The sequence below is a fragment of the Balaenoptera ricei genome, unplaced genomic scaffold (assembly GCF_028023285.1).
Source record: "Balaenoptera ricei isolate mBalRic1 unplaced genomic scaffold, mBalRic1.hap2 scaffold_489, whole genome shotgun sequence".
Classification (NCBI taxonomy): Eukaryota; Metazoa; Chordata; class Mammalia; order Artiodactyla; family Balaenopteridae; genus Balaenoptera; species Balaenoptera ricei.
Genome location: NW_026777675.1, coordinates 5,948 through 32,435, shown reverse-complemented (window position 1 = coordinate 32,435; position 26,488 = coordinate 5,948). Strand labels below are relative to the sequence as shown.

At 34.9% G+C, this 26,488-nt stretch overlaps 1 long non-coding RNA gene across 3 annotated transcripts in view; it reads left to right on the top strand.

Moving 5' to 3' along the window:
• Positions 1–23,983, top strand: part of LOC132358886 (uncharacterized) — a 70,146-nt gene extending 46,163 nt beyond the window's left edge. The window contains exons 3-5 of one of the 3 annotated variants that reach the window (XR_009500621.1): positions 3,115–3,173; positions 9,246–9,308; positions 23,894–23,983. This is a non-coding gene — a long non-coding RNA (uncharacterized LOC132358886). Of the gene's footprint in view, positions 1–3,114; positions 3,174–9,245; positions 9,309–10,209; positions 10,719–23,893 lie in introns of those variants that run through there. The other 2 variants (XR_009500622.1, XR_009500623.1) reach the window with 2 other exon arrangements.
• The last annotated feature ends 2,505 nt before the right edge of the window (positions 23,984–26,488 follow it).

The window sequence follows — 26,488 nt, the reverse complement described above, 5'->3', positions numbered from 1 at the left end:
TTGTGCACTGGTTGGCAATTATCAGTATCCTCGGGTTCATTTAGACAACAGCAAATGCAGCAAATGGTCCCTGATCTCCTGCTGGGTAATAGGCAAAAAGTTTCTAGACCTCAACTCAATCATCTTTCTTCCCACTGCCATAAGGAATTGAATACATTTAATACCCTGCTCTAATACCCATTTCCCAATTCTATCCACCGTCATTGGACTTATATTGTTTTACCACAATTGCCCTGGTAAGTTTATCAATGACTTCCGTATACTTATTTTTCAATCCTCATATTTCTTTGTTTTTAACATCTTTATTGGAGTATAACTGCTTTACAATGGTGTGTTAGTTTCTGCTTTATAACAAAGTGAATCAGTTATACATATACATATATCCCCATATCTCTTCCCTCTTGCGTCTCTCTCCCTCCCACTCTCCCTATCCCACCCCTCTATTCACCTCATATTTCTTGATTTCAGTCGATCTCTCATTCTTCTTGAAAACTCTGTGTCCATGGACTTTACAGCAGAACACTTCCCTATTTTTTTTTCCTTACAATCTGAATACTTTCTGGATCTTCTGTTTAGATTTCTGTGCCCTCCGCCTTATTTTTAAATGCAGAATATTCTTATCCCTCTAGTCTACACTGTCTTACAGTCTTTTCTTATAACTCTATATTCTCTTGATAATTATGTCGGGGACTCAGCAAACTTTACTCAGTAAAGGACCAGAGAGTAAATATGACCAGAGAGTGAATATGGCTTTGTGGATCATCTGGTCTTTGTCATAATTACTTAGTTCTGTATTGTAGTGTGAAAGTAGCATAGACAATGTGTAAACCAATGGTGTAGCAATTAAAAAGCAGCATTTAATTTACAAAAATAGGTAGTTTGGCCCTTGGACCATACTTGACTGGCCACTGATCTTGTTCAGTATTGTGAATTTTATTTGTCTCTGTACTATTACAATATATGTACTTTCTAGCCAAGAACACTTTTGTTACCGGTAGAGTTTTTGTTTAACCCATTATTTGATATCCCCATTTGGCTGCATCACAGAATCTCAAATTCAGGATTTCAAACTATAGTCATAATTTTCTATTTCAAAAATTTCTTTCATCTCAGAAAATGCCAATATTATGTTAAATCATTCTTTCAAGACAGAAAATTATGAGCTACATTTGACTTCTTCCTTGTCATAATCTCTTACATCAAATCAGTTTTAAACTTGTGTCAATTATTTTACCTAATTATGATATAAATATGCACCTAGATAGTTATCCAAGGGAAAAGAAATCATAGCTATCCAAGAGAAACTAAAACATATGCCCAAATCAAGAACTACACATTAATATTCATAGCAGCATTATTCATGGTAGCCAAAACTTGGAAACAATCAACTACTCATCATTTGGTAAACTGACATACTAATTGTATGTATACTATACATATCCCATAGTGGGTTAATCAGAAAACAAACAAAATTTGGATCCATACTTAAAACAGACTATGTGGAAAACATTTAAATACAATAGACTATGTATAAATTACATGATTCCATTTATATGACATTCTAGGGGGAAAAAAAACCCTATAGTGATAAAACAAAGCAAATGATATAGATGGTTGTGCAGGAATAGAAGAGAAAATTAACCACAAAGGGCCTGGATGGAATTCTTTGGAGTATCTGGTACATTCAATATCTCAATTATGGTGGTGGTTTTATGACTCTATAAAATTGCCAAAACTCATCAAACTGAATACCTTACAGGGAGATTTTTTTGATATGTAAACCATACCTCAACAAAACTGTGAAAACAAACAAAATATAACCAAATAGAAAAAAATCAATCGATTCTGCTCTATTGAAAAACATTTTTCTGACATTTGACTATCATGTAGGTAACATGACCTACACAACTCTTCTTATTTCGACTCCTACCTTTCTATCAGTTTTGTCTCCCACCAGTTGATTCCTGTTTGTCTGCATCAACTGTTTCACTTTAATAAAGGTTTCAGTTTAATAAAGATTCAGTGGTTTCAGTTTAATAAAGACTCAGTGGTTTCTCCTCTGTTCCTCCTTCTCTGCCATCTTCCTTAGCTAGCCCAAACACAACTTTGAATAGATTTGAAATAACTCCATAAGGAAAAACTCTCATGATAAACTTTACTTAGGTCCCCTGTTGTCTGTTCTCATAATGAACTGTACAAAAGTTTTTCACACTCATCAAACCTATCATTACATATGCAGTATTAGTTATTCCCACTCTGAGTGTATGTTAAAGTCAGAGATGGTGACTTTCTTGTTTATTGCTTTTATATTGTGGAGAACCTAGTGAAAAGTAGATTCTGAAATATATATTAAATGTATACATTTTTAAATATCAGTTGTAATCTGGTAAATTAGTTTGCTAGGGCTACCATAACAAAATATCACAGACTGGGTGCCATGTACAACAGAAATTTATTTTCTCACAGTTCTGGGGGCTAGAATTTCAAGAAATGGCAGTGTTGGTTTCTCCTAGGGCCATTCTCCTTGACGTGAAGATGTCTGCCTTTCTCTGTGTGTGTGTGTATATCCCTGGTATCTCTTTTGTGTCCAAAATTCCTCTTCTTACAAAGACACCAGTCATAATGGATTAGGGTCCACCCTAGCGGCTTTATTTTAACTTAATCATTTCTTTAAAGACCTTATCAATGTACTAGGTATTAGAGCTTCAACCTATGAATTTGGGAGATGGACACAAGTCAGTCCATAATATCTGAGAAATAAAATCAAATGTAGATGGCAAAGTACACATTGGCTTTTTTTTTGGGAAGGAGTAGTCTAACAATCTCTCTGGAGAGTGAGTTCTCAAGGACAAGGTAATGTGTTATTTTCCTTTCCTTCTCTCTGCACCTAATAGCCTGGCACCTAGTAGAGAATTTAACCAAAAAAAAAAGTTTGTTATATTTAATTTCATTAAACTGAATTAAATACAAGGACACAAAATAAGCTCCTTTACCACTGAGCAATTGATATTCACTTAGCATATACATATTCTTAATGCATTAATTATGTGAAATACACACAGAACTTGAGGGAGAATCTGGATATTTTCAGTGCTGTACTTTTTAATTTTCTAGCTTGGATTCTGCTGCAAAGTAGCGAAGACAGGTGAAACGACCAGTATTGCCACAGAGAGGTAATCAAACCAAGTTTTTTTAAAAAAATAAATTTATTTATTTTATTTACTTATTTTTGGCTGCGTTGGGTCTTCGTTGCTGTGTGAGGGCTTTCTGTAGTTGCAGCGAGTGGGGGCCACTCCTCATTGCGGTGCACAGGCTTCTCATTGCGGTGGCTTCTTGTTGCAGAGCATGGGCTCTAGGCACTTGGGCTTCAGTAGTTGTAGCGTGTGGGCTCAGTAGTTGTGGCTCGCGGGCTCCAGAGTGCAGCCTCAGCAGCTGTGGCTCACTGGCACAGCTGCTCCAGGGCATGTGGGATCTTCCTGGACCAGGGCTCAAACCCGCGTCCCCTGCATTGGCAGGCAGACTCTCAACCACTGCACCACCAGGGAAGCCCCCGACTTTATTTTTTAAGATTAGCTTTTAAGAATTAACCGAGTCTTAGTTAATTCATTGCATGTTTGCTCAGCAAACTAAACTTGGGATTCTTTCTAGCACAACTTACTCATTTTATTATTTCTTTAAAATCATGAATTTATGGCAGATTATTTCAACTGTATGGGAAATAGTTAAAGATGCCTTACATTTGTGGGTTTTATCTATTAGTACTCTTTATGCAAGTTCAAGATGTTTAAGTCGTAGCTACATATACAGGGTGAAATTAATCAGGCTTTCTAGAACATTAACATCTCTCAGAAGTGGAAGGGTGTTTGATCATTTTTGGAATGTAAAATCATGATGAAAGCTGATGTGATATGCTTTCACATAAGTATTTATAGCATGAATAAATCAACTCAAAACGTTTGCTCCAACAATAAATGCTGGAGAGGGTATGGAGAAAAGGGAACCGTCCTGCACTGTTGGTAGGAATGTAAATTGATACAGCCACTATGGAGAGCAGTGTGGAGGTTCCTTTAAAAACTAAAAGTGGAACTACCATACGACCCAGCGGGACTACTGGACATATACCCTGAGAAAACCATAATTCAAAAAGAGTCATGCACCACAGTGTTCATTGCAGCTCTATTTACAATAGCCAGGACATGGAGGCAACCTAAGTGTCCATCAACAGATGAATGGATAAAGAAGATGTGGCACATATATACAATGGAATATTACTGACCCATAAAAAGAAACAAAATTGAGTTATTTGTAGTGAGGTGGATGGACCTAGAGTCTGTCATACAGAGTGAGGTAAGTCAGAAAGAGAAAAACAAATATGTATGCTAAAACATATATATGGAATCTAAAAAAAAAAAAATAAATGGTTCCAAAGAACCTAGGGGCAGGACAGGAATAAAGACGCAGACATAGAGCATGGACTTGAGGACATGGGGAGGGGGAAGGGTAAGCTGGGACAAAGTGAAAGAGTGGCATGGACATATATACCCTACCAAATGTAAAATAGATAGCCAGTGGGAAGCAGCTGCATAGCACAGGGAGATCAGCTCGGTGCTTTGTGACCACCTAGAGGGGTGGGATAGGGAGGGTGGGAGGGAGACACAAGAGGGAGGAGATATGGAGATATATGTATATGTATAGCTGATTCACTTTGTTATAAAGCAGAAACGAACACACCATTGTAAAGCAATTATATTCCAATAAAGTTAAAAAACAAAACAAAACAAAAAGCATTTGCTACTTCATATGAATCAGGCAACAAATATCACCTTTCATAGCAATTGATTTTTGCCATTAAATATTTTCTGCATATAGTTTTCAAATTAAAACCTTGAGAAGTATACAAATAGTTTTATCTTTTCCAAGTATATGATATATGTCTTTCATAAAAATTGAGAAACAGTTAATGTTCATTTACTTATGGGATAATTACTCATTTGGGGTTCTTTTTTGTGTTTTGGGGCCAAGATTGGTTAAAATTTTTTAACTGCTTTACCATTTCTGTTTAAGCAACTTTTTCTTGAGCCAGAGTTAGTGCACTAATTTTTCTCAGTGAAAATGATTAAAAGATGCCCAACTTAGACTAGAAGGGAAGACCGATTTCACCTAGGGATTAATGATTGTGAGGAGTGCTAAGAAAGGACAACAAAGGATTCTCTGGAAACAGTAAAAAGACATTAATACAAAAGCACCATTTAGAATAAGAAGGAATAGAAAGTGCTTAGATCAGTAAGGATTCCCAGCTCTGGACAGACTTCAGCAACCAGCTCCTCAGTGGTAAAATTGCCACAGGCCAAGAGCCATGGCTCTCAGGGGGCTCATCTTTTTTTTTTTTTTTTTTTTTAAATTTTATTTATTTATTTATTTATTTATTTGTTTATTTATAGCTGTGTTTGGTCTTCGTTTCTGTTCGAGGGCTTTCTCTAGTTGTGGCAAGCGGGGGCCACTCTTCATCGCGGTGCGCGGGCCTCTCACTATCGCGGCCTCTCTTGCTGCGGGGCACAGGCTCCAGACACGCAGGCAGGCTCAGTAGTTGCGGCTCACGGGCTTAGTTGCTCCGCGGCATGTGGGATCTTCCCAGACCAGGGCTCGAACCCGTGTCCCCTGCATTAGCAGGCAGATTCTCAACCCCTGCGCCACCAGGGAAGCCCGGGGTTCATCTTTTTAATTTTGCTTCTCTCTGGGATTGTAGCCTTGTGATGCCTGCCATTCACTAGCCAGAAACAGTTATTTAATGTATATTATTCATTTAAAAAAAAATATTTATGGTGGTAGGGCTAGTCTGGTATCATTTTCTTTACTTTTACTAGAATTAAAGTGTTTATTTTATTTTAAAATGCTCCTAAAATATATTTTCCAAATGAAAAATGATGCTGAGCAACTTTTCATCTTATAGGGCATTCAAATATTCTCTTTTGTTATTTACCTCTTTAACTTTTATTCATTCCTTTAAATGATGTTTTAAGCCCCGAGGTTGTCATCTTTTCTATTTTGCAACTCTCTGTACTTTAAGACACCACCATGGTTCCCGCATCACTTGAACTCCTCATTCAAATTATACTAGTCAAACATACCTGCTCCCTCTGCTGAAGTCTTGTTTCTAGTAGGCTACTTTTGTGATAATGTAACTGTTTTGCCATTGTGTGTCATGCACTATTGATTTCCATTTCCAAGAAGACTAGAATCATCTTTGCATTCAAACCCAAACAGTTCAGATAAGCAATCCCAGATTTCCAGTTTTGAGGATCTGTTACTTAACTTTATTGTTAAACATTATGTCTATCACTGTTCAATCCAGGGAAGATAAACTATCTATCTATTTTACCAGAAAGAATTAAGTACAAATATTTAGGTAAATAATCTTAGAAATGGCAGTGTGTTAGTTTGCTAGGGCTGCCACAACAAAAATACCACAAATCCGATGGCTTAAAACACAGTTTTATTTTCTCACAGCTCTGGAGTCTTGGAGTCAAGATCAAGTTTCTGGCAGGGTTGGTTTCCTCTGAGGCCTCTTTCCCTGGCTTACAAATGTCTGCCCCCTTGCTGCCTCTTCACATGGTCGTCACTCAGTGCATGTGTGGCGCTGGTGCATTTCTCTATGTACTAATCTCTTCTTATAAGGACAATAGTTAGATTGCATTGGGGCCCAGCCTAATGGCCTCATTTTAAATTAATTACCTCTTAAATACCTTATCTTCAAACATAGTCCCATTCTGTGGTCCCTGGGGTTAGGACTTTGTCATACAAATTTTGGGAGGATGCAATTCAGTCCACAACAGGTAGGATACACCAGCTCTAGGTTGTAAATCTAGAAATGACTTCCAGAAAACCACAAAACTGCCTCTCTAGGGATTTAGGAACACAACTGGAACCAAGGAATTCAAGTACACACTATTAAAACTGGCCTCAAAGTGTTACCGAACTCAGGTTTGGCTCCTTACCACTCATAAGCCAATAATTCAAGAGGCAAGTCTCAATAGAAAGGAAAGCTGCTTTAGTTAGGAAATCCAGCAATCTGGGGAGATGTTGGACTTGTGTCTAGGGACCAACTCCAAAGATTCTGCTCAACCATGACAATTCTTAAAGGAAAAAATGGGGGGAAGAATCTCAGTGAATTATCCAGGCAGGAGGTTGGGTTCTGCAGCAATCTCCATTGCATGCAGACTGGTTGACTCTCTCTTCAGATGTTATCTTGCCCTCATGATCTGCCTGCAGGATTGCTTAGGGGGCTGTTGTGGGTAGAGAGCTAATTATTCTTTACTTAATTCTTCATTCTTACTTTTTATCTAGGAAAAGAATCAACAGGTTAGACAAGGCATGGTGTGCATTCAGGAGAGCATAAATCAGGAGTTAGGTTAAATTGCCCAGTGATCTCATTCCTATAATTAGGTTATTTTAAGGTTAGAGGGGAACAGAAGTGGGCAAACAGGAAAGGGGCAAAAGATCTGCTTTCAAAAGGATCAGGAAATGACTGAGAAATGCACTGCATTGCTTGTCTGATACCCTACTCAGAACTGGTTAAAATACTTTAAATCCTCATCTCTTTTTAAAATGCCTTTTAAAAAAAATCTTTAGCCTAATTAAATTTCTGATTGCTTCAATTTTCTTGATTCTTTGAGTACAGATAGACAGGTATTATGATTTTGTTTGGTTTTGTCTGGGTGGACATGGCGTTGTAACAAAACAGCTTCAACCGAGGAGGTCAGCGGAAGACCCTCACCAGCAATCGGTTCCAAGATAGTAAGCAAAGAATTGCAAACTACCATGTTAAGCTTAAGCACAAAGCAAAGTTTATCGAAGCAGAGGTACACTCTCAGAGCGGGAGAGAGAGAAAGAGAGCGGGCTATGTCAGCGAAGTGAAGCAAGCCCAAAGCAAAGTTTATCAAAGCAGAGGTACACTCTCAGAGAGAGAGAGCGCGCGCGGGCTGTTTCTGCGAATTGAAAGCAGCATTCCCGTACAGGCTTAAGGGCACCTTTCAGGAGCATTTTGCAGGGAGGAGGGGTTGAGTGACAAGGGATCATTATTTGATTGACAGTCGCGAGCTATGTAACAAGTTTACTGCTGCGCATGCTCTCACCCTTGAATCGCTAAGAAACGCCCACTCGGGGGCAAAACCACATGTAGATTTTATTATAATTATGATATAATGAGTTTGGGTTTACTATAGGTTATACGCCTGTCTGGTCTGGGCATGCGCAGCCCGGGGATGTCCCCTCATGTTACTGTGCTCACTCTTTATCAGGATAAACTGCCCACCACACAACCATAGTTTCGCCCATTCTGGGTGTGGTCAAGGGAGAGTTCCCAGATGGCTGGGTGTGAATCGATTTCTTCTTGTCTTTCTCGCCACTGTCTCCTCTTTGCTGCTAATGACTACCTACCAGTTTAATTATTGTCATTAATTGTGTACATATCTTTCTCAATATATCACCATTTTTCCCATTGACAATTGCATTAGTCATCAATTGTTAGGCTTCACCTTTCAAATGTTCATTTTGCAATTATATTTATTGGGCATGTTAAATATTGTGCATTTGTAAAACACATTTCCCATATTGAAATAAAGTAGGTTTGGCTCAGAACACCTTCGTTTTGTTTATTATGCTGACATTTTGAATCTGTAACTAGGTTTAATTTTAGCTTTATAATACTCCTTCTCAGGTTCACTGTCATTCATTCTATAGATGAATGTCTTAGTTGGAATATTTGTATGAGACATATTCAGATGGAAGTTTAAACATGAGACAGGTTGAGGATGGAAACTGTAAAGTATATTTTATAACAGATTAAATATGAGTATGGAGGAAACATAGAAATCCAGCAGTATAATTTATATATTTATGGATGATCCTTTCAGTTTTTCATTAATTTTGCTACAAGTAATTATACATGTTAATTCCCAAAGTTATGAAAAATAGATTTTACTTAAATACAGTGACTGTTTCACTGAATTCCCTTTTGTTGCTTTGGATTGTTTACCTGAGTGGAATCTATATTGATTGCATTTCTCGTTACTATGTTGGTAGAGACTTAGAAGGAAAAACAGATGAATTTGGGATTAAAAAAAGAAACTAAATTGCCTTTGCATAGCTGATTGTGGTGTTAAAAAGCGTTAACCTAACAAATATGTCTATCTCTGTGTCTCCGTATCCACTTTCTATTTCCCTGTTTCATTACACCTTCAACCCAGAAAAGAGGCAAAGTCCACCTAAGTGAGGAGATTCCTGACCCTGATTGGATCATGTTTATCAAGGTACAGTTCTCTGTGTTGAAAAGTCAAGGGCTTTCTTTTGTCCCTTCGAATTTATGCTTCTTAAGCAATGATATAAAATATAAGGCTATTCCTGGATCTATATGGTAAATTAGTATTCTTGCTTACTTCCTTTTTTTTTCTTCTACAAGATATTACGTACTTTGATAGTCTATTCACTTTGGGTTCGTGACCAACTGAAAATTAGAGAGTATTAGAAATTAGGAATATGTCAACTCTTAGAGGAAAACATAGGCAGAAACTCTCTGGCATAAACTGTAGCAAGATCTTTTTTGGTCTACCTCCCAGAGTAATAAAAATAAAAACAAACAAAAAAAACAAACAAGACATAATAAAACTTAAAAGCCTTTGCACAACAAAGGGAACCATAAACAAACAAAAAGACAGCCCACAGAATGGGAGAAAATATTTGCAAATGAAGCAACTGACAAGGAATTAATCTTCAAAACATACAAACAGCTCATGCAGCTCAATATCAAAAAAACAAACAACACAATCAAAAAATGGGTGGAAGATCTAAATAGATGTTTCTCCAAAGAAGACATACGGATGGCCAAGAGGCACATGAAAAGATGCTCAACATCACTAATTATTAGAAAAATGCAAATCAAAACTACAGTGAGGTATCACCTCACACCAGTCAGAATGGCCATCATCAGAAAGTCTGCAAACAATAAATGCTAGAGAGGGTGTGGAGAAAAGGGAACCCTCCTACACTGCTGGTGGGAATGTAAATCGGTATAGCCACTACGGAGAACAGTATGGAGGTTCCTTAGAAAACTAAAAATAGAGCTACCATATGATCCATCAGTCCCACCCCTGGGCATATATCTGGAGAAAACCATAATTCGAAAAGATACATGCACCCCAATGTTCATTGCAGCACTATTTACAATAGCCAGGACATGGAAGCAACCTAATGTCCATCAACAGAGGAATGGATAAAGAAGAGGTGGGACATATATACAATGGAATATTACTCAACCATAAAAAAGAACAAAATAATGCCATTTGCAGCAACATGGATGGACCTAGAGACTGTCACACTGAGTGAAGTAAGTCGGACAGAGAAAGACAAATATCATATGATATTGCTTACATGTGGAATTTAAAAAAAAATGGTACAAATGAACTTATTTACAAAACTGAAATAGAGTCACAGGTATAGAAAACAAACTTATGGTTACCAAGGGGGAAAAGGGGGGAGGGATAAATTGGGAGATTGGGATTGACATATACACTCTACTGTATTTAAAATAGATAACTAATAAGAACCTACTGTATAGCACAGGGAACTCTACTCAATACTCTGTAATGACCTGTATGGAAAAAGAATCTTAAAAAAGAGTGGATATATGTATATGTATAACTGATTCACTTTGCTGTACAGTAGAAACTAACACAACATTGTAAATCAACTTTACTCCAATAAAAATTAATTTAAAAAAAAGGAATATGTCAAGGTCTTGGCTGAAATTTTTGCAGAGCTTAGCACTGACACCTGCAGAAAGATATGAGATATATACCTTCTAGATAATAATTCAATATTTCATGTTCCTTCAAGCATCTTACAGAAGAACAGGTGATAGTTCAGGAAGAATTCCTGTATTTCTTATCATTTTTGTCAAATTCATATTGAAACCCTATCCTTATCAAATATATCTGTACTGTCAGAGCAGAAAAACGAATATGTGACAGGACAAGAATCTGGAGATTCGAGTATCATTTTGGTATAAATAGCTCTAGAATTGGTAACATACTTTCCCTAATAATTGGAAATTTCCATTATGCCACAGACACTAGCAAGAAACGGGTTAACTCTTGGAGTTAGAAAAGATCACCTGGATAACAAAAGTAGAGAGCAGCTATTTTTTTTTTAAATACTGTTCTTGCACTCAGAGGATCATTTTGTCACCACACCATGCAGAAGAGGCCACTGCACTTCTTAGGAGTAGGATTCCATCATGTGGTAGATAGTTGCCACATCTTGCTTTCTCAAAATTGAAACTACGTTTTTAGCAAGTCCTCCATGTTGTAAGTCTGGTGAAATCTCTAAGGAGGGAAACTGTCTTTCTCTCCACTTGTCTTAGTTAGTTCTCAGACATGGTCCTGATGAATCATCACACCTCTCAATACTCACATCTTAGTGTAGTCCCCTCACCTATTAAATTAGTCAGGCCCTGTGATTCACTTTAAATGTGGCAGAGGCAACCTTGTGCCAGTTGCACAGTTTGCCTTATGAAGCCATAATAGTTTCCACTTTTCACTCCTGGAAACCCTGAGTTATTATATAAAAATTAAGAAACACTACTGGGAGAACACATGGCAAGGCCCCAGAAAGAGGCCATCTGGACACAGCAAAGCTGCACTGAGACTGGGACTCAGGAATTCAGTGTCTTACTGAGCCCCAAAACCAGCCTTCCCCAGCAACACAAGATACATACACGAAGCCATCTTGGAGCAACCATCTGACCTTAGTTACATAAGAGACTCCAAACAGAAGGGCATAAGGACACCCAGTTGGGCCCCAGTCAAACAACAGAATTATAAGGAATAATGTAATTATGGTTTTTATTAAGCCACTAAGTTCTAGAAAAGTAGGTAACACAATAATAGATCACCAAAAAACTACAGGCTGGCAACTAAGGCCTAGGTACATGACCAATCTTGGCCAGTTGTTTGCTGTCACTGGGAGAAACCTGTCCTTGTTTAACTGGGTTAATTGAAAGTGACAGCACTGAAAATTCAATTCATATTTAGGTATGGGACTTCAGTATCCCACAAAAAACACTGGCAAAGGAAATATTTTTATTATTACTTGGAGACACCTGGAATGTTGTAACATGCAGTGCAGTGAAAGCAGGTTTTTGCAGGAAGCTTTTTTACTTTCAGTTAAAGGACGGTAGAAATGCAAGAGCTTTGTGGGTATACTGGCTACTTCATTAAGTGAATTAACAAACAAACCTGAAAGCACAAAGTTTTCCCACCAAGAGAATTATAGTATTTAGATAAAAATACTGGGAGTGGGGATCTGGAAAATGTGTGGTACTAGATACCATATTAACAGATCCTGAGGGTGGTCCACTAAAAAGTAAAGAACATGAATATACATGAAAAAACTTATTTAAATATGTACAAGCAACTAGATACAGTGTGGTAGGTCTAGCAGCTTTGAATGGTTTTAATTATTTCTTAGGCTAATTGACTAAGACCTGGCCTCAATAGCTATACATAATAAATTAAGTGGCAATGCTGGAAATTCTTTAGTACAATTTAGATGAAGAAACTGTAAGCCTTTTGGGGATTTTACTTCTTGAGTGACATTTACTTGTTATATATAGCCAATATTACTACTCAAAAGATATTTCTGCTGATAAAGTTCAGAGGCTAGAGGAGCCTAAGGAAACATGACAAGGCGATGTAATGAGGTATACTCATTGGCATCCTGGAACAGAAATAAAAAAGGATATAAATAAAAACTAGTGATATACAAATAAATTAAGGACTCTAATAATAATGATGCATCAATATTGGTTCATTAGTTGTTATAAACGTACCATAGTAATGTAAGATATTAACAATAAGGGAAACTGGGTATAGGGTATTGCAAAAAGCAAGGCTAGATTTTCTTGAAGAGAACCATACAAATATTAGATGTATATCTTCCTTTTAACTTTCTCTCAAGGGAATTTCAGTCCATGGTAGCTTTGCACTAAAACAAAAGGATCTGACCTGGCCATAGAATTATAGGACATTATTTGTGAAGTGACGTTAATACCTGTGGACTCAATAAGTCACCTGATATATTGGTGAGAGGTGGGGTTTATAGTGGACTGATTACATAGACGGTTTTGACATGAATACGTCCCAAAGAAAGCCTAGGAAAAAAAAAGACTGCATCTTGTGCTTACTTTCTTTGTAATTGAGTTTATACTCAGAATAGTGATGCTTACCAATTGGCAAAACCACTACGTTGGATCACTGAATAAATGGGCAATGTATATTTAGATAAGCACATCCAAATAGATGACTTTAAGCTACTGGAGATCTCCCACTCCATCTTAAGAATGTATCCAAAGGCATCTCCTGCTAGGAATCAAAGTTAAAATCCTGCACTACCAAAAATAAAACAAAACAATACCTCACCACAGAAATAACAGTTACACAAGCAGTAGTGGATGAATACAAAAATATAAAAGAACATGGAAAATTTGCAGGTAAGGAAAACTAGTCCCACCTTCTAATCTCTACAAATGTTGCTCCCAAGCAGGTGAAAATTGTCAAAAATATCAATATTGATTGAAAGAATTTTTTGTAAAAAAAGTAAGAATGGTCTCAAAACAGATATAAAAGACTCCTGATTGACAACAGAAGAGGGTGAAAAATAAGCTAACAAAGTTCAAGAAATATATAGAAGAGAAGTGGAAATGATTATAGAAAATGACCCCATGTAAGAGGCAATACATAGGAAAACAGACACTGCTGAAAATAGAGTAACATAAAAACTAAAACTGAGAAACACAATATTCTATTTTTTAAAGATCAGAACTTAAAAATAATTGAGATTATAAATTGACCAGGGTCTATATGTTTATCTAAAATAGACCAGAGTCAATTTATAAGAAATTGGCATATATGATGATATATCATATATAATTATGATATATGATATCATTATTATAATAATTATAAAGCAAAATTTTTAAATCTAATATTTGGACACAGTGACTGTATTTTCAGTTGGCCAGAGCCTTGGATTATGTGGGAAGTCCCTAAAGCAGTGAGTGAGTTAACATTGAAGTAAGAAGGGACAGATCTTACTCAGGGGGAAACCACTTGAAACTGTTTGGAAGATGCACTCATGGTCCTAAATGCATGTCCTGTATCCAATATCTCAAACTCAGATTGCTCAAGATGGTAATCTCTGGATTGATAACAACTCTCTAGTAACTGTTATCATCAGACCATATTATTTGACTACAAAACAGTTGAGAAATCAATAAGTAAAACAAAACAAACATGAAAACTTTAAAAATTTAAGAATACATCAACTTTTAAAATTAATAAAAGTAATTTTAATAATTCATGAGACAATTAGATCATAATGAAGACCTGAACACCCACAGAAAATAATAATGTAATTCTAGATAACAAAATGTCTAGAATTAAGTCAAAACACATTCATGGATATTGATAGCCTTACATTCTGCATCAGACAGGGTAACAATAATAAGTTCAACATCAAATTTATAAATTAGAAAAAAAATAAACCTAAATCACTTGAAAGGGAAGATTTAAAGTTAAAAATAGCAATTAGTAAATAAAGAAAAGAACTTTTAAAATGGTGAAGTTAAAGCTACTCTAACCTATTTTGTACAGAATAATAGACGTATAGAAAAAAATACTGAAAGCAGAAACAATTCATAAATGTAAAGGGAATACAATGACATTTAACATCAGCAATGAACATATCAGAGAAAAATTATAAACTACTATAAACTTACAGATTTGAAAACTTATTTGAAATCATCAATTTAGACAAATTCCTAGAAAAATATTACTTACTAAAATTAGCCCAGGGCATTAGTTAAGCTTGAATATTTGGGGGAAATTTTAAAAAATTAAATCAACAATAATAACTTTTATAAAACCAAAACACTTAAGGAAGATAGTATTATGAACATATTTTATAATATAATAATTCTGGCCAATTTTTTTCTATTCTGTAAAGTGGGTAATGCAAAGCACCTGTAAACAATTCACAGAATGTAAAAAGATAAATGGTTCTATTTTTGACTTTCTGGAATAGGCAAAACTAATCTGCAGTGAAAAAAATTGGATTAGTGGTTGCCTTTGAGGAAATAGGGTCAAGGAGCCTGGGAAAGAGATTGAAGGAACTTTCCAAGGAAATGGTAATGATTTATCATGATAGAAGTTTCAATTATATAATATATGCATTTCTCAAACCTCTCATGAAGAGTATACCCAAGATTTGTACATATCTCTGTGTATAAAGTTTACCTAAAAACAGATGAAAAAACATGTAAAGAAATATTGAATTCTAGTTACTTTTGTGCATGCTGAACTCTTTAGGGTTGAAATGGATTATGTCTGCAACTTCATTTGAAATGCATCAGAAAACTGAGATAGATTGACAAATGAACAGAAGTATTAGTGGACAGATAGATAGATGATAAAATTATATGTTCATTCTAGAATCAAGGAGCTACATATATAGGTGCATTATTTCACCTTCTCTGTATGGTTACAGTTTTTCATAAGAAAATATTTTAACTGTAATGACATATGTTTTATTTATTCGTATGGGTTTTTCCCCCCTCTCTCCCATCAGAGAAATGTATCACCTTAACTCGCTTTCTTAGGCATTAAAAACATTATCTAGTTAATCTACTGGTAGATTTATCTTCTTAATTTGTAACACTTTTCCCTTCTCCTTCCTCTCTTCCATTTTGAATGAAGTTGGAAAAATAAGGCAAGATTGATAGAATAAATATAGTAAGCAGTTAACATAAGTGTGTAAAAATCAGACAGGAAACCGTCCATAGTAGAGGTGAAAGTGCATATTTGGTCCAGGAGTTTGTGAAAAGCAAAATGAAATGAGTCCCAGTGAAACCTAGCATGAGGCTTAGTAGACCTGGTGTTTATTTTTTCATTAGAGATTGGAAGAACACACTCCTGGGAATAGAGTGTTTTAAAGGAAGGTCCTTGTTTTCATGTTAATTAAAAATCAGAACTAACCTCAGACTGAGTAAAGAAATAGCAATTGCTTTTTTAACATGGGCAAAGCACCAGAAAGAGCTTCATGGCATTTAATTGCTATGTGTGAACTTGAAGTTAATAGTATTTCACTCTAATAATTTATCACTCTGTACTAAAAAAGCCTCATAAGCATTTATCGCCTGCTGGGCTTGGGTATCCAGATGATTCTCTGGGTCACAAATTTTGGTTATGATTTTGTGTTTTCTTTATTAACTGTAAATAAAATAATAAAACACATTTTTCTAAACATGATGGTTCAAACTTATATAAACAAGTCCTTTCCAAAATTGTAAATAAATCAATTTTGTCTACTTAAAATTTTTATTTCTTTTCATACAGAAACCTTTATTTTGCCATTGAAATTATAGAATCCATTGCAATGCATTTTCAAATAGGGATCAAAAAATAATTTAAATATATCCTTTTCTGAGAATAATGTGGCTGCATTGCAAACTTTGAAAAAAATAAAAATAAAACTTTAATATAAAAGTATTTTGTTATATCTTTTTTCAAATAATTTGTAAGAATCATATAAGTAAACTGTGTAGAGAACAAATCCAATAAATTTCCAATCTAAAACCAGAATGTTTTACAGAACTTTGATTTAATGCATGGTAGTCTACTAAATATTTTAGATTAAGAATCATATATTTTAAAAATTATTACAAAAAGTAAAGCAATGTGAAAGATTTTAAAAAATATTACAGACTCATAAAATTTTCTTTTTTTTTTTGAAAAATAAAATTGATTATGTATTCATTATAAAAGTAATATGTGCTCATTATAGAAAAAGTTAAAACATAGAGAAAAGTAATGATGAAAATAAAAATCAAGTATAATACTACCATCCAAAAATAACCACAGTTTACAGTTTGATGTTGGTTCTTCTATTCTTATCTTCATATTTGTAGTTACTAAATTGGTATTATACTCTATACACGTTTTTTTTCCACTTGTTCTGTGTCATTAACTGGTCTTCAGAACCTTGATATTAATAATTACAGACTATTCCATTATGTAGCTATACTATTGTTTATTTAACTACTCATTTATTATTAGATATTTATAGAGGGAGGGGTTCCCTAAGGTTTGTCTCTAAAAATAAATGACAGTCATGTTTGTTTTGGGAATCCCAAACCCCCTGGCATTCAAAGCCCTTCACAATTTAACTCCACCCTGTCTTTCCATCCTCAGCTGCCTAAGTCTCCGGTGCAGGGCAGATGTTTAGCCTGTGTGCACGGATGGAGCTGTCCTGTTTGTAAAAATACTAAAATACTTCAGCAGAGGGTTCAATTGCTAGGAAGCCATCTCCGACTGCTGTCCTGAGCAGCAAAATGCTTATACCTCTAGATTAAGGGAGGAAGGCATTGGGTGAATGAATAAAATCACTTCTAGGGTCCTGTTGTCTGTTCCAGAAACAAAACAAGAGAATTTCAAAGCAACAAACTAAAGTAGAGTCTATAAAATATATTTCAGAAACAATAACTGACTTTCAGACTAGAGGTTTATAAAATTAGACATTTTTACAGATGCCATCTTTGCTGAAGTATTAATTATAAAAACCATATGGAAAACATGTATTAAAAACTGGTTTGCCCTTATGTATAGCACTTAAAACAGTATGAACTCCTAAATTTAAGACTTCAGTTTTAAAGGCCAAGGTACTAAAATGTGACTATGCTTTGATACAGCAAAATTTGCATAAGGATAACTTTATTGAGCTTTATTGAAGAACTAATGAAATTTGAAGTTTCTATGCCCCAAAATATGATTATGTTATGAATGCTAAAATAAAAAATTATTATCATTTTAAGTAATAACATAATTGCTGTATCAATTTATACAAAATCAAAGAAAATTTAAAAATAAAAAAAATTACAAAGCCCCAAGGGCTAGGGAGAAATCTTATAATAGTGAAATAGTCTACAGATTCCAACAGTGTTCCATTCCGAGAGACAGTGCATAAAAATAGAGAATAAAAAAATTATAATACCCTACAGCATGCATGTCTCTTCAACAAAATATGCCTAAATTATTGAAATTCAATTTTTATAATACAATTTTTCCGTATGCAATGTAGGTCAAATTTTACCAGTGTGGTAACATTTTTATACCCTGATCCAAATTTAAAATTAATAAAAGATCTACAACCCAGAAGAATATGGGCTCAATATATGCACAATAGCTCACAGAGAAATATACACAATTGCCTTTTAAATGAATGAAAGTATGTTCAGATTTCTTATAAAACTGAGACTGTAAATCAAAATTACAGTGAGATATATTTTCACACTTTACAGGTTGAAAAAATCTGTAATTTTAAAACCCTTCTGTTGTGAAGAAAGAGCCAATTATTGTTGAAAATACAAAATGGTACAATTTCTATGGAAAAAAATTGTAACACCTTTGACTTTCAATTTTGGGATTTTTAGAAAACAATTCCTGAAGTAAAGATAAGTGCTCATTCTTATTTGGTGAGGACAAACCCAAGACACTGAGAATGAGGACAAAAGAGGGGAAAAATAGAGAAAGAAGGAGATCTGTTGGATGCTGGGATAGACTCTCCCTGCACAGAAGAGCAAGGTATTCTAGGCTATTCAGCCAAGTAAGATGTTATCAAACAATTTGATTCATAATCTATACCTCAGATCAGTTCACAGGTGGTAGAAAAGAGAAGGGATTTATTAACCGAGTTCTTTCCTCTCTCCTAATTCTCATGGTCAAGATTCATCTTATGGACTGACAACTTTACCGCGATTTAAAGTCTTATTGTTTGGCTCCTCTCCTTACCAGGCAGGAAGTCAGTTTCCATCTCCTTTATTGTTTCCTTTGGAAAACAAAGACTCTGGGCATTGGTTGGTCATCTGGCTGCACCTGAGAAGCAGGGTTCAGCACCAGTGGGCAAGCAGAGTCCATCAGCTGTGAAATCACCTGAGGCACAGTAGGCAGCTGAGGGTTTACTGGAGGGACCTCGGCAATCTGAAGAGGCTGATAATATGTACTGTTTGTACCACTCAGATCCAATTGTTTGTCTGCATTATAACAAGCTTCCACAGTACAACTTAGTGTCACTAGTTTTTGTCAGTACAAAATATACTCAATTTTCCGAAGAGGATAGATCACAGAGTCTCTTTCAAGGTGGTTCTAAGTCACAATCCCCTGTAAAATTTAAGGATACAGAAAAACAAAAGCACAGTCCCTGCTGACTCAGCTGGTCTCAAGGTTACGTAACAGATACGTATCATCTTTCTTCCGCCAAACCGTTCTAAATATCCCTCACCTCCTGCCAACGCTGTGACTGGTTTAGTTTGCTTACCTGTTGGAGAGACTGAGGTCTTCAATCTCCAAAGTGTCTGAACTTTTTAATTCCTGCTAGTGTCTGGATTTTTATAGTGCCCAGGGACAGTTACTACTTGACTGGGAGACACAAAAAGACATCTAAGTAAATTCTCTGGATTCCAGAGTGGTCCTTCTTACCCTCATTATGTGGTAGTAACCTTAGTTTCTCGTGGTAATGAGGATTGATTGTTTTAGCAAGTAATTTTTTTTTCCTTTGCTTATCCACTATCATGAGGAACCCAAAGTAGCAGAGTACCGCACATATTCCAGATCAATGAATCACTTGCCAGTCCTCTTATGAGGTGTTGCCTCCCCTCCATGAACAGTTTTTGTAACCCAACAGACCCAAGTTCTTAAGAATGGAGAGCACAAATGCCAGACATGGAAAACTGAGTTTGACAGTGAGATAAGCTAATCATTCTTACACTCTCTGGTCTAGAAAACCATGTGTAATAGCAGTTGGAGACACAATCTAATTTATTGTTTGTTTTAGTTCAGTGCATCTATCTCATTCTATATAAAAGACTGCACATGTTTCAACTCCTTAAGATACTCTTCATCTGAGTCTTCCTCTATCTAGCCAAATGTTTCCCTATTGGTATGCATTGAAAGTTAACTCTATAGTTAGAAGTCTATTGTTACTGCTCCTTTAATATAAAATTTTCTTTTGTTCTGAGAAAATTGTATAGCATACCATGCTGGTATTTAAGGCATTTTGTAGGACTCCAGATTTTAGTGTTGGTAAACTATATATATATATATATATATATATATACACATATATATGTATATATATATATATGTATATATATATATATACACACACACACACACACACACACACACACACACCCCCCCACACACACACACACATAGGCAATGGCAATAGGTAGATCAAGCTCAGTGAAACGGAGCCTGTGTGCTTGAACCCACGCAGACCCCTTGCCCACTTACCCGAAACACTCTATCTTTGGCTTGTAGAGCACGCACAGGTATAGGCAAGAAGAGAGGCTGGCTTGCTGGTTTAACCCTGCTTGGTGTGTGCAGCCTCTGCAGGGCATACTCTCTAGTGGGCTTAGACTTGAGCCATAAAGATCATCACTCATTATATACACCCTGAGAGCTCTATCCATGTATCTTTTCCCCACAACTCCTTGGTTGTAGCTAGATCACTCTTGATGAGAGGAAGTCCATATGGTTTACTCCTACCATTTGCTTCTTGGAATTTTGAGAAGTGATGTTTTGGCATCTGTTTTGTTTTGTTTTGGTTGTGCCACTAGATGGCAATCTTGCATTTCTGCCATGCCATATGGTGCAGACACCTGGGGGTTTGATGATCCAAAATATCTTGTATAACAAACTGTGTGCAATATAATTACCATGGACAAGGATCTCATGCGATATCAGAAATTAGCTACAAAAATTCCAACATCACATATTATCACAACTCTATAACTAATTCTCAGCATAGACATAGTTTTTAAAAAATTTTCCTGCTTATATAATGTTTTAGCTATAAAATTGTATAATTGTTACAAAATTCTAATGTTTCAATTGAAAGAATTTGTAACATGATGGTGATATAGAGGTTCAATTTGAATTAACTTTTATGAGTTTTGAGTCAATAATATTTCTAAAGTTGAGGTTTGCTAACTGCTTTTGAGTACCTGTCATATACTCCTAATGAATATCTTCATGGTTATAAGACATAAATCAATTACATTTTAGTAAAGGGATGTTTTCATTTTGATTATAATGTATCACCACATGTAGTAGATTAAATTATTGTTCTTAATTTCAATCCACTGCAGTAATATTATGCACTGATTATGGCATCCTAGTGAATGGGATTTTATTTGCTGCCTTTGAAATTAATATTTTTCCAAAACACACACTTACATATGTGTGTGTATGTGTATATAAATATATATACACACATATAAAAAAATCTTAAGATTTTAAGACTTTATTTTTTAGAGCAGGTTTAGATTCACCAGAGTGGTACATTTGTTACAGTTGATGAACCTACATTAATACATCTCTATCACCCAAAGTCCATAGTTTACATTAGGGTTTACTCTTGGTGTTGTACATTCTATGGATTTGGACAAATGTGTAATTAATGACATGTATTCATCATTATAACATTATGAACACTGTTTTCACCGCTCTGAAAATCCTCTGTGCTCCACTTATTCATCTCTCTCTCCCCTCACACCCTGGGAACCACTAAACTTTTTACTGTCTCCAATGTTTTGCCTTTGCCAGTATGTTATATAGTTGGAATCATACAGTATGTAACCTTTTCAGAATGACTTCTTTCTTAATAATATTCATTTAAATTTCCTCTGTCTTCCAATGGTTGGATAGTGCCTTTTTCAGTGCTGAGTAATATTCTAATGGGTGGATGTATCACAGTTTATTTATCTATTCACCTATTGAAGAGCACCTTCATTGCTTTCAAATTTTGATAATTAAGAATAAAGCTGTTATAAACATTCATATGCAGATTTTTGTAAGGATATAAGTTTTTAACTTTTGGAGTTATTGCTGGATTGTATGGTAAGAGTGTGTTTATTTTGTAAGAATTGTCTTCCAAAGTAGCTGTACAATTTTACATTCCCATGAGCAATAAATGAGAGTTCCTATTGCTCCATATTCTAACCAGCATTTGGTGTTGTCAGTGTTTGGGATTTTTGGTTATTCTAATAGATGTATAACGTTATCTCATTGTTGACTTAATTTGCATTTTCATGATGACGTGTGATGTGGAACCCCTTAGACATTTTTATAATGCAATCAAATATAACAGAAATGTGATTTCAGTGGTTTACTAAAAAGAATCTTCGTAGGAAAAAATTGTAAATGTCTTAAAACACATGAGCTTTAATGGGTTCATGGAATGGCTCTCAGACCTAAACTCACCCACAAATAATACATGATATTCACAAAACAAACTCAAAATCACGGGGCAGCCCTGGCAGCTTATAAGAAAGGGTGGACCCCTTTCTTTTAAGAAAAGACCTATATAAATTTATATGCCAGCTCAATTAAAATCAAATTACCTAATTTGTTTTTTAAGCCAAAAACTGGTACTTATTAGATGATTTCAGTCATAAAAAGTTATAAAAAGTACTGGAGTATGTTTACTATATTTCTCTAAGCGTAAAAATACTGTTCTTTTAAATTTTAACATTGTGAACATAAATATCAATTACAGCATAAGCTTTAGCACATAAAGAATTACTTTTAGCTTGCCATCTAATTTATCTATATGAAATAAAAAATTATCTGGTGATACCAGAAAAATAAAAATACCTATACTTAACTCATCATGATATTGATAAAAAGTAATGATGTTAAACAGAAATAAATGAATTTAATATTACACACCACACAAAATTTTACATTCATTAGTGTTAATAATTTTATAACTTAGAGTTGTACCATAAATACTAGAACCGAAATCTTTGACTGTCAAGTTTTAAATTATATTTGTTATTCACATGGTTTCAAGTCAAAATATTACAAATACTTGAGTGATTTGCATTTGACCAGTATAGGAATGCACATAAGTCTTTCTAAGGAAATAAATTAAAAATTAATTTATAGCAATTCAAAGTAGAGACCACATAAAATCAAAATGAGCCCAGAAACACTGCTGATCCAAAATGATAGATTATAATACATCCACCTGACAGTGCAGAAACCAAGCCATCATGAGTAAATATAAGAAGAGCCTTGAACAGCTTAATAAATTCCTGTAAATCACTGCCTCAACTCCATTTACTGTGTCAGCAGCAACAAAGATACACACATTGGTAAATATGATGGAACTTAAATTCTGATGATGAGGAAAAGATTGAATCAGATTAGCAACCATAGTACATAGACTTCTTTGTGAAAAATTTTGGAGCCATACTTATGTATAGAAATAATTATTTCTTCTCTTTATAATATGTGTGTAAATTTTGACATTCAGATGTTTATTATTTTGAAAATATTTTCATCAGAATGTCTAACTATGTGTGTGCGTGTGTGTGTGTGTGTGTGTGTGTGTGTGTCCAATCTGTCAAGAACTTAAATGTTCATTCACATATGAGTCTGAAAACCAAATTTCTAATTAGTTTAAATGCCCAGGGATTGTGAACGTAAAATAGTGTTGAGCAGTGAGGAAGACTACAATAAAACGTGTGAATTTGTGGAATAAAAGTTTGAATTAGTGACAATAAGTTAATAAATATATAAAAGAAATTATTTTTCAGACACTTTCAACTCTAATTTTTTTTTTTTTAATTTTATAGCTACTTTTATTTTTATTTATTTATTTATTTTTGGCTGTGCTGGGTCTTCGGTTCGTGCGAGGGCTTTCTCTAGTTGCGGCAAGTGGGGGCCACTCTTCATCGCGGTGCGCGGGCCTTTCACTATCGCGGCCCCTCCCGTTGCAGGGCACAGGCTCCAGACGCGCAGGCTCAGTAGTTGTGGCTCACGGGCCCAGCTGCTCCGTGGCATGTGGGATCTTCCCAGACCAGGGCTCGAACCCGTGTCCCCTGCATTAGCAGGCAGATTCTCAACCGCTGCGCCACCAGGGAAGCCCTCAACTCTAATTTTTAAAGCTTGTGTAATTCAGAAATTTTGAAAAATATATTAATACACAATTACTTAGTTTTGCTTCCTTTTTTTCCCCTCTTTTTAAGCCCATTGATTTAAACGGCCTTCTCAGAGATTCTAGACATAGAAGTAAGGTGGCACCCAGGTCTCCTCCTCATCCTTATTTTAACCAGAATGTCTTCCTAAAATACTCCATTTGAGGAAATCCCTAAACTATTTAATTTTAAAAGCTGTTTTTCCATTTCAGCGCTAAAAAGAAATGAGCTATCAAGCCATGAGGATACATGAAGTAATCTTACATGCACATTACTAAGTGAAAGAAGCCACTCTAAAAAGGCTACCTACGGTATGATCCAACTCTGTGACACACTGGACAGGCAAAACTATGGAGACAGTAAAAAGATCAGTGATTGCCAGGGCCTGGGGAGAAGGGAAGGATGAATAGGTGGAGGACAGAGGATTTTAGAGTAGTGAAAATAGTCTGTACCATAGTATAATGATGGACACATATCATTATACCTTTGTCCTAACCCATAGAATGTACAGCAGCAAGAGTGAAAGGTAATGTAAACTATGGACTTTGAGTGATAATGATGTGCCAAGGTAGAGTCATCAGTTGTAACAAATGTATAAATCTGGTGGGGAATGTTGATAATGTGAGAAGCTATACATGAGTGAGGGTAGGGGTGGTTAGGAATCCTGTGCTTTCCCCTCAGTTTTGTTGTGAACATAATACTGGTAAAAAAGAAACTCTATTAAAATAATAATACTGTACAGAAATTTTCCTTTATTTAAAAAAGAGTTTCTATTAGATTTTGAATTTGCTTTTAATGTATTCATTTCTCAGTTTAGTGTTTCTCTATTCTGGATAGCTCTCTGTTCTTTTTTGCAGTAAATGTCACTTAATATTGAAGATGAGGTATAATTTTTGTCATCTTTATATTTCATACTTCAGTAGATTTTTTAAAAAATAAGTATTTACTTCCTGCAATTCTCTGGCATAATGTATTCTTTCACTTGTAATGTTCACTTTAGTAACAGATTGTTTGTATGTTTATTTTTCCTTTTTTATCCTACATTAAGGTAAATGTTTCAAACTTTTTATTTAGTCTTCAGACATAATTCACACATTTCTCTTAGCTCTTCTCACTGTACACCACAGACATAATTTACATGATATCTTTAGCTTTCCTCATTGTATACCTGGATGAATTTCAGGTTTTTTTAAAAAAAATCAGGTTTAGATATTGAGTGAAGATAGATATGCCCATCTCAGACCAATATCTCATGTTCATCATAAATGTTAGTATTCTTCAGACCTCAATCATCAGTCACCTTATCTTTTCAACTTTTTTTTTTTTTTTGGTCCTCCCAGGCTGATTTCATCCACATAATTTTTGTTTCAACAGTACCCATAAGCTGATAAAATGTACACATATATTTCTATTTAATTCCTTTTAGTTTTTCCTGAGTTCTAAACCACATATAATTGCCTAAATATATCTCAATTTGGATGTCTCTTGAGCAAGCCAACAATTTCAGCATGCCAAAATATTAGCTCATTTTCCATCTACATAAGAACTTCTTTTCATTTAATCAATATTTATCAGTCTGCTCCTTTACCCTCCTTCTAAATACAAACTGGTTTATCAGTTATCACTTCTTAATGAAAATTTGACAAATTCCTGACTTTGCCTTGGATCTTTTGACTATTCAAATCATTTCCAAAATTCTGGAAACTGGGGTTTCTAAGTCACAATAATTTTTCTGTTGTTAACATTCTTTTCTAAAGCAAATAATATTCTCTTTGATATAGTTTGATTTTCCTCGATTCACTCTAGAAGTCTCTGTCTCCCATCAATTTACTTTCTCTCTAAACCTTCCTTAACTATATCTTCACCAAGAGCTCCTACTACATGAAATAAATTAATGTTCTTCTAGAGCCATTTCCTCTTATGCCTCAACATCTGTAAATGGCACAGTTTCTGACATTTCTTTATATTTACCCCAAATTAAACTCTTCATCCTCTTGGAAGTATTTTCTAAATCTTATCTTTCTTTCCTATATCTGGAGAGAGAGAGATATATATTATACACACATATAGATATGCATATATATCTGGCTATATATATACATAAATATGCATAAATTATATGCGTATATATAAATTATAATGTAGCTGATATTTATTTGTTTTCTCTGCCACTACCTGGAAGATAGATAATGTGTTTTTAAATCCTGGATTCCTAGCATTTAGCACAAGTGTGGCTGGAGACACATCATACTTTTTATAAGGGAGTTTAATAATTGAATGCTTAAATTTCTAATATATGTATGATATATAGATGATATTAACAAATAATTAGTAACTTATCTGATATTTTTTAACCTTAAAGTGAGATAAAAATGTAAAGTGCATAACTTTGTATAA